Source organism: Sinohyriopsis cumingii, unplaced genomic scaffold, assembly GCF_028554795.1.
Source record: "Sinohyriopsis cumingii isolate HCF-2022 unplaced genomic scaffold, ASM2855479v2 utg001170l, whole genome shotgun sequence".
In the NCBI taxonomy this organism is placed as follows: Eukaryota; Metazoa; Mollusca; class Bivalvia; order Unionida; family Unionidae; genus Sinohyriopsis; species Sinohyriopsis cumingii.
The window spans coordinates 859,408-872,337 of record NW_028315967.1 but is presented as its reverse complement, the minus strand read 5'-3'; the positions used below and the strand labels follow the sequence as shown (position 1 = coordinate 872,337).

At 38.2% G+C, this 12,930-nt stretch overlaps 1 protein-coding gene across 6 annotated transcripts in view; it reads left to right on the top strand.

Moving 5' to 3' along the window:
- The window catches only part of LOC149772815 (aminopeptidase N-like), a 139,300-nt gene that overhangs the window by 21,971 nt on the left and 104,399 nt on the right, over window positions 1–12,930 (top strand). The window contains exon 1 of one of the 6 annotated variants that reach the window (XM_089947268.1): window positions 6,708–6,800. The exons of the other annotated variants lie outside the window; for them this stretch is intronic. The gene's annotated coding sequence lies outside the window, so the exon portion shown is untranslated. Of the gene's footprint in view, window positions 1–6,707; window positions 6,801–12,930 lie in introns of those variants that run through there. 6 annotated transcript variants of the gene reach the window in all.

The window sequence follows — 12,930 nt, the reverse complement described above, 5'->3', positions numbered from 1 at the left end:
CTGGCCCGTCGATCGTATTTGTTAAAGACACAAATGATCACCCTGACATATCAACTACAACGCTGAGGCCACTATGATCACTAGAAACAATAATGAATTCAACGGTTGATTAGTGCAGAGTGGAGCTCGCCTTTCCTGTACAATCCACCCACACACATATTTGTGTTTTGCACAGACTTTTGCAGTGTGATTGTCTGGCCCAAACACACAGTCGATTTAAACCGTGAAGCCAACGCAGCTACTGTTAAACTTGTGTTATGAGTCCATCACTAGCAACAGAATACCATTTGACATCATTTATGGATTTCCACGGAACATCTACGATTTCATTACTCGCGATGACCTCAGACTTGCACCGAATACATGTATGAGAATTCCCGTGGCAAATAAATATCCTAAAAACAATGAATTCAACGATTGACTCGTAATTGATTATATTTTTTATTAAAATAAAATGAGGGCCCCGAGTGGCCGAGTGGTCTAAAGCGCTCTCCGTTACGGATCACTGCCATCTCACCTCTGTCTGCGTGGGTTCGAGTCTTGGATTCGGCCAATGTCTGTATGTGAGAAAGCTTGCCAGTAGCTTTTCGAGGGTCGGTGGTTCTTTCTGGGGATTTCCCAGGTTCTTCCTCTGCCCGTCCTTCTTGTAAATCCACAGCATCGAACGAGTAATATTGATCATTTTGAATGAAACCATTAATACTGGCCACCATGTATAGCAGCATATCGTGTGCTGAAAATGGCGTTAAACCCTACAACAACAAATAAAATGTTGTACTAGCGGTGAAGCAGTTCAAAGCAGCCAAACGCCAACGAGGCGGAATAATTCTTAAGTAGTCCGCGGCCGAGGTCACGGCGATGAAACACGACCCTGGAATATTTCCAGTGCTCCCAGTTATTCCAGAGCCGATAGCATCTGCGTCCTCCATTGCTGCGTTAGGGGTCATCCGAAGCGCATCCGGTATAGCTCTAAAAACTTGGAACCAAGGTCTTCAGATGTGGATACCATATCACCATTATCAAATTTTGATTTACTCGGGATGAATTCGGACACCAATGGTATCAGGCGAGGACTGTTCACACGTGGAAAACTGGCATTGGCAACATGGATTCGCCAACACGACCTGGAACTCACTGATGACACCTCACCATATTTTGTATTTGAATCGTTCTGGCTGGAAATGGCCAGGTTTGCCACCAAAGTCGATTCGACGGAATGACGTAACTGGCTTGTTGAAGGAGCTGACTGAAATCAACTCTTGCTTTTCCAAGATAAAACCTGAACACCGCAAATATCCAACGTGAATATTATCCATATTATTGTCAAGCCACGTGACACTGTAGCGCAAAACCTGACCGAAATCGAATAGAGACTCCGGTTTGTCGGCGACGTTTATAAAATAATAACACATTTAAATACGAATAAAATATTACAAAATCAGGTGATGAAATGAGAGAGATCTCATCTTAAACATAAACGTTTTTAAATTGGTGCAATTTGCTGAGACTAAACAATTCGTAGATGCAAAACTTAGCTATCGATTACCTGATAACAACCTGTGGTTGACAACATAAGATTGTCAGTGAAATTTATATAGGAATCTGACGGCACGTGTCGGTTTCTACAAACAGAAAGAGGATGAGGAGCAGTAACACCTGGGGCATTTCGTGTAACACGTGGAAATATTGATGGATTTCATCTGACGTGTTGCAGACATATCCGGATATCATTTTATCACGTGCGTGTCCACTGACACATGATGGACTTTTAGTATTCGATTAGTAGAACAAAGACAATCATTGGAGAATCCTAAACTAAAATACCAATCTGTAGGGATGTTTTTTAAAGTCAGATAATAACTCATAATTATTTTTCGGTTGCTTGCCCTTTTAAGCTCAAAGAACAGAGATATATGACACAAATGCTTGGGATGAAGCTATGTTAACCGCCCTTGGTATTGTTTTCTAAAAGCCACTAGTCTTGTATATATGGCGGACAGCATGCATGTAGAAAAACTTGTTGCTTGAGATGATGGGGTAAACCTGAAATCAGAAGATGGTGTATTGGGCCAAGTGGGAGAGAGTGCCACCATGATGCTGATTTTGTAATATCTATGTGAAAATGATGTTAATAACTCATCGTATACAATTTAATATCTTTATACTGAGGGATAGACAGAAACTGATAGTTGGAACCACCTGCATATACCACTGCCATCTCGAGGTTAGCATGGAATCCTTGCATTAGCACTCACAATTTCCTGGTCGCTGGTAGCTACATCGCCGTCGGACGTGAAAACATCATAGGATGGTGTCCACAACGATGAACTGAAATTCACCTACAAACCACCGCGATAAAATTTCATGAACGTTATATCGAAGCACTAACATTAACTCGACCGGCAAATGAAAAATCCACACTGATATTTAACAAAGACGCGATTGTCCGTAATAGATCATGAAGCAAAATGAACACGATCGTTGATGACAACAAGCATTGGTACATTTTACCTACTTCTATGTCAATCTAAACGCGTGCAAGCAATCATTTGAGACGAAAATATTCCCCATGAAAATATTATAATAATTGCATGACAATTGTATCCGTATTGAAAATTGCTTAGTTTGGGAGTGCATATGCGTGTTGCAGCTAACCAATGCCAGCCTGTTGAGCAATTGTACTTCGCGGTTATATTATTAATAGAAGATCCGTGACGGACCCACACTATGCTACCCATGCGAAAAACTAATCGAAGCCGAATAACATATGCAAGATGAAATCACAATAAAGACCGTCTTATTCGTGCATGTTTTGTTGTGGATGCTATTTGCGTAATCACCGCTCTGCGACCACAGTTGGCCTGAATACTGCTTAAATGGCGACCACAGCGACTATCATAGGGACACCTGTTGAAATTTTGGTCGGAAATATATCAGTAGCAACTTGTGTGGCTGGCGCCGCGAGAAAAATACTTTCGTTACGGCTGCGTTCGCGAATACGTGTCTATTCGGAAATTATCAGGGCCGTCCAAAACAGTCTCATCACAATTACCAAGCTGTGCTCACGAGTCATCAAACGTAAAACAATTACAACGAGGTGCACACGAGCCATCATACATAAAACAATTAGTACGATGTGCTCACGGGACGTCAAATATAAAACAATTACCACGAGGCGATCACGAGCCATCAAACAGAAAACAATTATTAAGAGGTGCTCACGGGCCGTCAAATATAAAACAATTGCCATGATGTGCTCATGAACCATCAAACATAAAACAATTACAACGAGGTGCTCACGAGCCATCAAACATAAAACAATTACCACGAGACGCTAATGGGCCGTCAAACATAAAAAAATAATTACCACGTAGTGCTCACGAGCCGCCAAACATAAAACATTTACCACGAGGTGCTCACGAGCCATCAAACATAAAACAATTAGTACGAGGTGCTCACGGGCCGTCAAATATAGAACAATTACCACGAGGTGCTCATGAACCATCAAATATAAAACAATTAGTACGAGGTGCTCACGGGCCGTCAAATATAAAACAATTACCACGAGACGCTAATGGGCCGTCAAACATAAAAAAAAAAAAAAATTACCACGAGGTGCTCACGAGCCGTCAAACATAAAACATTTACCACGAGGCGCTCACGAGCCATCACACATGAAACATTTACCATGGGGCGCTCATCGGCCATCAAACATAAAACAATTACAATGAGGAGCTCACGGGCAAAATTGTGTTTGGACCCAGGATTGTCACCTATGGGAATGCGCGTGTGTAAAATGGGTCAAGTGATGTGGGTAGGCGTCGACCCAGATCCGTAACCTAAATTCCTTACTTTCACACAAATCGGCATTCTTTGCTTTTCACTAATGGCAGGCAGAGGCTGCATACCTTTAACATCTGGATTTTTAAAAAACCCACATTAACCCCTTATCATTTTATCATCTTTATGTTTATTAGGAATTCCAGTTATTTCCTATTGTCGATAACTTTTAAACTGAGATCGCCCAGTTACTGGACTGCGAGTAAAGAATTTTACGTCTGTGTGTTTGGCATGAAATTTGCTCATGGCTAACACTACATATTAAGTTATTTAGTTTTAGCAAAATCTAATTTTAAAAATGTCGGAAAATATTTGATTTAATGACTTGACAAGTACCTATATTGCCGAAGCACCATATGTTGCGATTACAAGTACCTATATTGCCGAAGCACCATATGTTGCGATTATCTTTTTTTTAAGTTATGAAAATGTTGTGTTTTTAACAGAGACACGTACTCAAGCCGACGTAATATACTTATGCTGATCAAAATATTTTTAGTATCTTGCTTTTTCAGATACGTGTATGAAAACAAACTTTCATTCAAGGCACTTCACCACAACGTTGCCGACTGCACATTCCCACATTAACCGACATAGCTGTAAACATAACGTATCTACCGTTGTAACAGTTCATCCGAATGTGGATAGCGTAGATGTAGACTTGTTAGTACACCATTGCATCATGTACCTGAAGAGCAGTGTCTGTGCTGATTGCTTTTTAATCACGAGTGGAACGACACTGAATCTAATCTGCCAATGCATTTTGAGACCACATATCAGGGTCTATGATGTTCCATTATCGATGTGTGTGTTGTGCACGGATAACTCTCTCTCTCTCTCTCTCTCTCTCTCTCTCTCTCTCTCTCTCTATATATATATATATATATATATATATATATATATATATATATATATATAGGGCACACTGCAACGCTAAACAAGATTCCAGCGGAAAATAATAATTATCATTGAAAATTGACGTCATATGGAAGCATTCCATACGTCATAATCATCGTTTCTCTATTACTATTTATGACATTTGCCTAAAACCAACTTTATTTTACACAGTAGAACACAAATAGATGGCATCATCAAGCTGGATACAAAAATAATCCGTTTTTTAAGTATGTTATACACTTTAGCTATCCAATACATTCCAGACATTACTAGAAATAATTGGGGGGTGGGGTGGTCTGAGAGTATAAAGGATATATTTCACATTGTGGGCGATTACCTCGAGTATTTTCGCCTACAAGATGAAATATATCCATTATTTAGACGATATAAGTAATATATGCTGTTCGTCTTGGAAACAAACCACAGTGACTCAGATCTTCCGATGATAATTTGGGTACCGACTGACCTCTGTTGGACGTGCGTTGTACCACGCATCGTTGTTTATAATTTCCCTATCAATTTAAAATGAACGACACAACATAGCATTCTAATTTCCCTTTAAATATAAAATGTACTACACGTAAAAACATTACAATGACAGATAGATGGTGTGTCAGGCAAGGCAATTACCCGGGGTGTCAGGCAAGGCAATTACCCGGGGTTCTAAAATATATATATATATATATATATATATATATATATATATATATATATATATATATATATATATATATATATATATATATAATGTACGCTGTATCGTTGATGTATCACCCACGAGATATTAAAATGTTTTATTAAAGGAAGTGAGGCTTTTCTCGTTTACTTATAATGAAAAAGTTGTACAAGGAGCTGCATAAGTCGTATATCAAAGATACAGCGGTACATACTATACATACGTTTTATTTATAGCAATTCTATTTTCATTCATGTTGATTAAATAAATATAAAACACACTTATGATTTAAGCATGAAAGATGGTTTAAATCAGGGCTCTCAAACTCAAACCACCCTGAGAGCCGCATGAGGGCATTTTCGATGGCCCAAGAGTCGCACCACCTTTGTTAACTCTCATGACACCTTGTGACGCCAATCATTTGGCGGGCCGCGTGTTTGAGATCCCAGGTTTAAATTAAGAAAGTGTGAAGAAAGTAGAGCACTACAAACGCAGCATGGTTAACTTGGACGTGTAGCCATCGACAATCCGACTGATAATGAAACGAGAGGAAAAATAAACTAAGAGAAACGAGGAAATAGCAAGAGGTAATTAAAACATTTAAATGTATTTACAGTTCATCTAAGTCATTATTATCATTTAATTAAAATATCTACCAATCCATACAATTGTTTCTATCCTCTATTTCTAATTTTCCCAGTTCATTTGGGTTCGTGTGAATACATCTTGCATCATTCATAGGTCCATATATATATATATATATATATATATATATATATATATATATATATATATATATATATATATATATATATATATATATATATATGTGTGTGTGTGTGTGTGTGTGTGTGTGTGAGAGAGAGAGAGAGAGAGAGAGAGAGGGAGTGTGTGTGTGTGTGAGAGAGAGAGAGAGACTACGCGAGGAAACGTCCTTTCAGACAATATGACGGCATATTTACAAACTGACGTAATATGAAGGATTTTCTAATGTCAAACCCTTGTTGCATTATGCATTATGCATTGATACCGTTTGTATCTCGATTAAATATTATCGATATTAACATGAAATAAAATGGGATGTATTCAGGAAAGATTGTTGTTTCAAAGCACCTTGAATCTCGTTATCTTAATGTTTATGCTACACTGGAAGAGTGAGAAAGAGAAAGAGAGAGAGACGTGGTTAGTGTAAATATGATTAATCACCTGCATTACAGCCAGTTTAATGTGTCAGTACTGTTGACAGTGAACTAGTTATTAATACTGTAGACACGTGTAACATCCTCCGGGTCGAGCGTATTCAAACGATGTACAACTGTTTTATGGTAGATAAAGAGTTTAATAAGAAGAAATGGTGTTAGTCCAACTGCCAATGATTCTCAGAAAGGTATGTTTATACTTATATGCATATATCTGAAGAAAATATGTCCAGTGGTCCTTTATTTGCAGGGTACAATTTTAATTGATACATTCCGTTTTCAGAGATAGATACATTGCGATATAATGCAACCGTACGATGCATCCCTTTTATGCTCGATAATAGATACTGTTGCACTTATCTCTCTCCCTCTCTCTCTCTCTCTCTCTCTCTCTCTCTCTTACACACATGCCTTTCCTTACAGCCAGGATACATCACGGATCACTATATCTGAGCAGATTTTGACGGAGTGCAGATTACAAGTGAGCCTGCTATCAGGTTCACAGTTAGATGCAAGGACATCGACGACAATTAGTGTTCCCAGTAATTTTGTGTAAAATTGCGGACATAAAACTTTTATCAGTAGACCCATTTTAAAGGTAAGCTATCATTATACTCTCTACACCCACCATCAACTGAGACGGATCTCAGCAAAACATATGATTTGCTCAGGAAATATAATCTACATGTCACCAAAAGAACCTTTTCGGCCGACGAAAGCTGCACAGCCACGAGAAATAGCGGTACGTGTATAACTAGGCCGATAAATCAGCTCTTCACCCGTAATGATATTGATGTTTGGATGAGGGGCTGATATCACATATTCATTATAAGCTGCAATTATCTGCATGCAAATTTGGCTGCACACATTGATGTATACTTATTACACTTACTGGTATTTCCTGTGACTGTGCAGCTACCATCGGCTGAAGGGTTCTTTTGGTGACATGTGGATTATATGTTCTGAGCAAATCATAGGTTTGGTGACTTGTAAATCCACATGGAATAACACAAACATCTGTCATGTGGCCATTTTGAATTTCGCGCTTGATATGGCTGTTACCAATTATCGGCATGTTTCTAAAGAGCATGCGGGTTTGTTCCTGAATGATCTGCTTGCAGCAAAATTACATATTTGAATGAACATTTGACATCATGTATTACTGTGGGATACGGACTTCATGTATTACTGTGGGATGTAGCCTTTGTTTTACTGTGGGATATAACCTTCAAGTGGTCCTGTGCTATATAGACCTCATGTATTAATGTGGGATACGGACTTCATATCTTACTGTGGGATACAGAATTTATGTATTACAGTGGGATACGGACTTCAAGTGTTACTGTGGGATTCAGCTGTCGTATGTTACTGTGGGATATAACCTTCATGTGTTACGGTCCTATATAGCCTTCATGCGTCGAAGTGCTTTATAGCCTTCGTGTGGTACTGTGTTATATAACTTCCATGTGTTAATGTGCTGTACAGCGTTCATGTGTTACTGTCTTTTATAACCTTCATGTGTTACTTTAAGATATGGTCATCATATTTTTCTGTGCTATAAGACCTTCATGTGTTACCGTGGAATGTAGTCTAAATGTGATAATGTGCTATATACCCTTCATGTGTTACTTGTAGGCTATATCATTCATGTGTTACTGCGTTATACAGCCTTCGTGTGTTACTGTGTGGTATAGCGTTCACGTGTTACTGCGCTATATATCCTTCATGTGTTACTGTGTTATATATCCTTCATGTGTTACTGTAGGGTATATCATTCATGTGTTACTGCGCTATACAGCCTTCATGTGTTACTGTGCTATATATCCTTCATGTGTTACTGTAGGCTATATCATTCAAGTGTTACTGCGCTATATGGACTTCGTGTGTTACTGTGCTATATAGCGTTCATGTGTTACTGTGTGGTATAGCGTTCGTGTGTTACTGTGTTATACAGCCTTCGTGTGTTACTGTGCTATATATCCTTCATGTGTTATTGTAGGCTATATCATTCATGTGTTACTGCACTATATGGACTTCGTGTGTTACTGTGCTATATAGCGTTCATGTGTTACTGTGTGGTATAGCGTTCGTGTGTTACTGTGTTATACAGCCTTCGTGTGTTACTGTGCTATATATCCTTCATGTGTTATTGTAGGCTATATCATTCATGTGTTACTGCGCTATATGGACTTCGTGTGTTACTGTGCTATATAGCGTTCATGTGTTACTGTGTGGTATAGCGTTCGTGTGTTACTGTGTTATACAGCCTTCGTGTGTTACTTTGTGGTATAGCGTTCATGTGTAACTGTGTGGTATATCATTCATGTGTTACTGCGCTATATATCCTTCATGTGTTAATGTAGGCTATATCATTCATGTGTTACTGTAGGGTATATCATTCATGTGTTATTGTTGGGTATAGCATTCATGTGTTACTGTGCTATATATCCTTCATGTGTTAATGTAGGCTATATCATTCATGTGTTACTGTAGGGTATATCATTCATGTGTTATTGTGCTATATATCCTTCATGTGTTAATGTAGGCTATGTCATTCATGTGTTACTGTAGGGTATATCATTCATGTGTTATTGTTGGGTATAGCATTCATGTGTTACTGTGCTATATAGCCTTCGTGTGTTACTGTGTGGTATAGCGTTCATATGTTACTGTGCGATATTTGTATACATGTGTCCTCAGTGCTGAAAGATATAGTTGGAGAAAAGAAGTTTAATCTTATTTTTTCTTTCTATAATTGAAAAATAGTATTGTATCGATATTCCATTGGCGGCATTAATCTCACTATCTTACCTCACTTGCATTTGGTTCACTTCGTACGTTACTATATTAGCTTTAAATCTTAACCTATTAAAACAACTTGTCGAAGTGTTTCAGCCGTTTGGACCGGTTTTCGATTTGGTTTTCTTGTCTGTGTGGCATTGGTTGCGTCAAAAACACTTCGACCATTTGTTGCACTTTACTGACACATTATACCATTGGCAACAAGCCAGAAGTGTTTCGCATGATCATGGTATAGAATGGTGACATTTGGCGTCCTTCCGTTGGATGTACAAATTAAGCAAATTAGTTAGGGTAAACCGTTTAGTATTGAAAGCGTCTGTGCAAAGAAAATCAGAAATAGTTGGACATTTTTAGCAATACTTTGTTTCCAGAATCTCGTCTGATTTTTCCTCACAAAAGATATAATTATTTTCCATCCCTTTATTCAAGATATCTTTCCATTGTATTTATAACTCGACCTACCTAAGATTTTACGAATATATGAAATATTTCAGAAGAAAATAATCATCTGTCTACTCCATTGTACTTATTCAGTTGTAACCATATCTAATTTTGTAATCCATAATACCTCATTTGTTATACTTAATTATTTTGTTCAAAACCATCGTACCGCTTCGTCTACAACGTCGGAATCTATCACGCAGGCTTCAGACGATGCCGTTTTTATCAAGCATGCCTATCACCAATGCTCGATTATCCTAGTAGCAAAAGTAGAATATGCTACGGGCCCCGCACTTTCAAGGGCCCCGTGCTAAATGCTTTCAAGCTATCAATTACCTATAAGTATATAATACTAGTAAGATAAGCTATGCAAGTCAGATTTAAATGGACTCGTATGGTAATCCAAACTTAACATAAAAATCACACACACACACACGCGCGCGCGCGCACGCACGCACGCACGCACTCTTCAAATACCGTAAAATCTGAACAATAAGAGCGTAAGGAAAAATGTGCATATGGAGAACTAGCGTATAATGAAAAGAGCATAAGGAAAATGAACACACATGGCAAATAAGAGCTCACGAAAAATGCGCACGTATGGAACATAATAGGAGGATGCATGGAATGCGTGGAATGCGTGCGAGTGTAAATTAGAGTATATATGGGCCTTCATATTTTTTCGCAGTTCGTATAATTTCGTCGTTCATATATTTTCGTAGCAAATCTAAGGAACATCTGTCTGTAAAGTAAAAACAAAGGCTATAACTTTAAATTTCATTATTTGTCTATTGATTTATTCGTAACTCGATGACAGGCGGGCATATTTTGTTTACTTTGATCGAATCTGCATGTTATTTCCTTTCGAATTAATCATCCGCAAGTAACATACTGTCGTATTATCTGGCTGTATAGCAAATGAAGAAAATACAATTACTTTATTATGCAAGCTAAAAATGTATGTGTTTTAAAATATTTTTAAAAAAATGTATGTCCCCTTTACAATATATGCTACAGGCCCCGCACTAACTTAATCCGGCACTGCCTATCACACGTGTGCTTCCGACGATACTTTTTCTACCAAGTTTGTTCATAACACGTGGGCTTTTGACGATACCATAACTACCAAGTATGTCTATAACACGTGGGCTTTTGACGATACCATAACTACCAAGTATGTCTATAACACGTGGGCTTTTGACGATACCATAACTACCAAGTATGTCTATAACACGTGGGCTTTTGACGATACCATAACTACCAAGTATGTCTATAACACGTGGGCTTTTGACGATACCATAACTACCAAGTATGTCCATAACACGTGGGCTTTTGACGATACCATAACTACCAAGTATGTCCATAACACGTGGGCTTTTGACGATACCATAACTACCAAGTATGTCTATAACACGTGGGCTTTTGACGATACCATAACTACCAAGCGTGCATTGCTTTATACTATATATCCCAAATTTGCTGCTGAAAATGACTAATTAACTAATTTTTTGTGAACGTAAATAAGTTTCTCCTTACCTGCAAGGACGTCATTGGGGACGGGGGCAAGGCTGTAAAATGTAAATGTGCTGTTGCCTATATACGAAAATTAACAAGCCCGTCAAGTTTTTGCCCCACCCCACATCATGTTCCGCCCCCCATAAAGTTTTGCCCCCCTCACAAAAAAAAAGATAAAGTTGAAATGACGTCCCTGCTTACCTGTAGTTAGAAGTATTAGTATTTTACTTATTAAATAACTGTTCCAATCTTTGTAAGTTTCTTCCTTGTTTCTTTCCATGTATCCTTCATTATGTTTTTCACTGTCTTCATCCTGAAAGTTTGAAGTTTTCTATTTTTTTTCCCTTTCTATTTCCCTTATCTATTTATGTTCCTCAAGATTTGTACAGCAGAAAATTTTGACCGTCAGTCATAATATAACATTCTGTCCCATGTTTGGTGCATCATACGACGATTGCAGAAACTGTAACCAACTCCATTAATGTCACTGCGTTTTATTTCATGAACATGTTCTACCAAAAGAACTTTCATGATTTCTCGGCCATTATAGCAAAGGCTGAAAAATTATATATTGGATGTAAGCAATAGAAAGTAACGTAGTTGTTACTGAATGCTATTCGCCTTTGATGGCATGCACCAGTATTTGCATGAGGGTCATTACTTTTTATTGTGTGGTACTTTGCTATGTGCAGATGGTGCCAATAATGGTCTCTTAAGGCTCGTGAAAACCTTTTGTTTTGAAGAAAACGAAATTAGAACTGTTGAATGGCCTGAGCAATCGCCTGACTCAGGTAGTATAGAAATACTCGTTAGACGGTGGAGAGAAGTCTGCAAAACACTTCGGAAGATATTTACCACATTTGATAAACCCTTCAGCGGATTCGTGCAATTTGCCCCACCCACCCACCCCGCACAAAAAAGTAACTTTAAGTTATGTTAAAGGACGTTTTCAACTATTCCAATTTTTTTCTGAATATTATTAATTCGATTCATGAGACCATGCAGTATGTCATTCAAATTAAAGAAGTTATCCTTTCACAACACCAACAATCAGTGGCAAACTCAGCGGGTTGCAGTGGGGGAGGTCCACCCAGGGCGACAGACTTAAGGTGGCGTGTCCGTCGGGAGAGTTGAAATACCAGTACATTTTTTTTTCAAAAACCAAATGAAAAATTCGCCAAAGTAAAAGTTATTTACAATTCGCTTATGACAGCACTTTACTGTTTAAAAATCTACTTGCAATCATAATATTTTTTCTGTGTGCTTACATTTTAAAATTATTTTTGGGGGTGCCAAAGAAAAGATCCGCCCCGGGTACCAAATACTTTAGGTACGCCCCTACGAAAAATAGCCACGTCGTCTTTATAATCCTCGCCGAGCACGTCTAGCTGTCATTTTCACCTGTACGTTGCTGTTCTCGATTTCATTTTCCCAGTTTGCAGTGGCAAATCATAAACTCATTTTTAAGATTTCAAGATCTTTTTAAATAGGAGACTTGTTCAATTTTAGAATACCTAATGCCCGAGATGCATCACAGCATCGAACACAGGTTGAACTGGG